The 3,634-nt window shown below is 32.6% G+C and overlaps 1 long non-coding RNA gene across 1 annotated transcript; it reads right to left on the bottom strand.

The window, feature by feature from the left end:
• Positions 1–530: 530 nt before the first annotated feature.
• LOC141376778 (uncharacterized) lies at positions 531–3,396 on the bottom strand. The gene is made up of 3 exons (XR_012387927.1): positions 2,504–3,396; positions 1,891–1,959; positions 531–1,813 (listed from the first exon to the last, which is right to left on the bottom strand). It is a non-coding gene; the product is annotated as an uncharacterized lncRNA (long non-coding RNA).
• Positions 3,397–3,634: the final 238 nt, after the last annotated feature.

A 3,634-nucleotide genomic window follows, 5' to 3' on the forward strand; every position in this document is an offset into this window, starting at 1 on the left:
TTTGCTTAAAGTGTTTTATTTTTTAATATTTATTTATTTATTTAAATTTTAGTTACATTTGTTTTATTTAGTATTTTGGTTTGATGTTATATTTAATGATGCTAATATTGAATGGTCTTTATTTATAATAATGATAATAATCCCATTTAAAGTTGTAGCAGAAGAAATAAGAGACCAAGGACTTTCTCTGGATTTATGGGTTTAAGTTAAATGTTATAGGCATTTTATTCTCTAAAGGTCTGATAACATTTCTTCAACATTTCAAATAAAAATATTGTCATTTAGAGCATTTTTAATCAGCCACTGTCAGAAAAATGAACTGTGACTGAAAAGCAAGGATAGTAAACTGACTACTGTAACTCCTCTAAAGCTACTGTAAAACATTAGTATCGTGTTGACTAAAATGAGCATGTCTGAAATCCTGATACTATACTATACTTCTAATTTACAAAATAAAACAATAATAATGACAAATTACCAGAGAAATTTACAATATCTAAAATTATTTAAATCTTTTTTTTTTTAATTTTGACAATCAATGTTTTATAGGAAAAACCCACTATCTATTAAGCTTTTTAAAGAAGTCTCTTCTACTCGCCAAACCTGCATTTGCTCCAAATAGCTGATAAACCTGAAATAAAAAAGCTTTTGTAGCATTATATTACAATATTAAATAGCTTGGAGCAAGCAGAATTATTGACTTTTTTCTTTTTTTTTTAAATGAACAGTTTTATTTAACAAGGATATTTTAACTTGAGCAAATGTGACGATAAAGTCATTTAAAATGTCTTGCATGTTTAATTCTGATAAATGCAGTTCTTCTGAAATTTCTAGTTATCAAAAAAAAGCTGAAAATCTTCTCCCTGTAAGCCTGTCCGCTCTGCCCACCAGGATGTAGATGTCTGTCTGAAGGACTGCAGTCCCACCTGAAAGAAGAAGAACAGGATGCTAAACTACTTAGAAGTAGAAATGAATTCATGTGTAAAGTACTGACTACCGTGACCTCAGTTCAGATGAATACAGTAATTTGACCTTATTTTATTGCGCGCATGTCATGTAAATGTGTTACATCTACTGGGATGAACGAGTTAAACAAATATGTCACCCAAAAATAAAAATCCCCCATAAACATTTATACACCTGACCTGAGTCTGACATGAGGGTATACTGTATGATGGAGTAAATGTTGGGGTAAATTTCATTTTTGGGTGAACTATTCTTTTAAGCCAAAGTTGTCAATAGACCCTTTTCACATTTCTGTCGTCATAGTAGGGAAAACTTAGAGCGCAGTGAATGAGAGAGTGAGTACAACAAATAACTTAATAAAATAATAAAAGACAAACTCCACAATGGTGTTATAAAGACTTTCAGAAAAGGAAAAAAACTAGTGTGGGACTGATGACAGCAGCCAGAGGAGAGAATAACGTTAATTTTACTCTCAGCCTCGTAGACGCTACATTGGAAGCACATTGCACAAGCGGTAATTCCTTTTTTGTAATTCGAAGCAAGATGATATGATACATTCATAAACACATATAAATGTTCATATGTTTTTTAAAAAAAAAATCAAAATGTTAAAAACTTTTAAAGATTTCAGATGCCTAAGACAGCTAAACACGTCAGGCTTGTGAAAAGGGTACAGTAGTATCAGAAAGCTATCAGTAAATCGTTGTGATGTGTTTTGTGTCTGCTGTGTTGTCCAACAGAGGGTTCCAGAAACTGGCGGATGGTTTTTGAAGGTTGTCTGTCGCTTTCAAGATGGCCAGCCATTCTGAATCAAACTCAAGCTTCTGGTAGGAGTTTCCTACACAATCTGCAATGACAAAACAACGGAATCTACTTCTGGATCTCACTAAACATGCGGAATGATGGGAACAGCAGGATCATTACCTGAAAGAAGACATTCGACAAGTGAGAGAAAACTGTTGATTTTCAGCAGCATTATTTATGATTCTCAGCCTGAAGAGACAAACAGCTTATTGTTATTCATTTTAAACTGATCTCTACATTTTATTCAGCCTTTTTCACACATTTCATGCCTAAAGCCTGTAACTGAAGGGATATAAAGTCAGATTTGAGTTCACATTGTCATAAATAAAAAAATAATGAAAACATGTGAGCCATTCGCAAGTACATTGTTTTCTTTTTGTTTAAAATTACTTTTATGACACAAAATTTCAAATATAAATGAAAAAATCTTCCATGGCCTTATGTTGTAACTGATATAGTGTATGTTACACTTTATATCCGCATAACTTATTGCTTAACAGAACTAAAAACTTGCTTTTATTGTAGCTGAAAAAAAAACAAAAAATAAACAAATAAGACTTTACCCAAAAGAAAAAATATTATAGGAAATACTGTGAAAAATCTGGATAATTGAATAATTTTTACTTCGTTTTACAATTAAGGCATTTTAGTTGGCTATGTGTGAAACAGGCTTAATCCAAAGGTAACCAAAAGCTTGTTTAAAAGCACTGAGTGACAGTGAATAAGTACCCACCTGGTGCTGCATCAGTGTTGAGTTGAGTGCAGGAGAGATGAGATCCAGTCTCTGGCCTGCAGGTGCTCTAGAAGCCCGGCAGCAGCAGCAGGACTTCCCAAAGCACAGCTCTCCACCAACTGATCAATTCAAGTAAGGTTTATTTGTACAGCACTTTTTACAATAATTATTTCAAATCAGCTTTACAAAAGGTGCACATTACTGCATTACAATCAGATTAAGTCAATAACAATCAAATTTATGTTATTGTACACAGACATAGTTATCGTGCAATATTATGGCATATAGGTCAGGGATTCTCAACCAAAGGGCCGCGGCCCACTAGTGGGCCTCAGCAACCCTGCAGGTAGGCCACGATATGACCTCTCAATATTATGCTATAACTTTTTGGATTTCATTATAGTATGCTATATTACATTGATCGAAGTCATGCGCTTTCTCCTGTTCTCTCATTGATCACTTCAAACTCAAAACAAGCGCACAAACAGCTTGATCGCGTCTGCAACTACTTTACGCATGTCTGTTCAATCCCAAACTATGCGGGAAGTGAAAGTGAAAGTCTCTCTTTGTGTATTTTTTGTGAACTATTTAATACATCTGCATAGTTGTCTAAATTAATGTCCTGTGAGTGTTTAATAAGAGACGCGCACCACAGGAGGATCTAGCAAGGCTCAATGCATTTTTTCTACCATAGAATGTAAAATAAACTTGGACATGAGCTTCAGACCAATAATATCCTGCAATCTCAACTGGCATCAGATCGACTCGTTTCAACAGATTTAGGTCGTTTAACTTTATTTTACATTTGTCTGTATAGTTTTGATATATTTAATTAGTAGATTTTCAGTCAGTACAGTTTAAAGTAGAAGCTGTTCTTTTGCAGTCTCCCTGTTGATTTGTGGTTCTCTTTGAATCTGTGTATGTTTTTTAAAAAATAAATAAAATTATATATATTATAAGTTTAGTTGTTTAAAAAATTATATATATATAAATAAATGTAATTTTATATACAACCTATAATATATATAATTTTATCTATTTTTAATATAGTTTATTTTTTCCCCAATTTCTGTTTAACAGGGAGCAGATTTTTTTCAATGCATTTCTAAACATAAGTTTAAATAAATGATT

The sequence above is a fragment of the Danio rerio genome, chromosome 12 (assembly GCF_049306965.1).
Source record: "Danio rerio strain Tuebingen ecotype United States chromosome 12, GRCz12tu, whole genome shotgun sequence".
Lineage (NCBI taxonomy): Eukaryota > Metazoa > Chordata > Actinopteri > Cypriniformes > Danionidae > Danio > Danio rerio.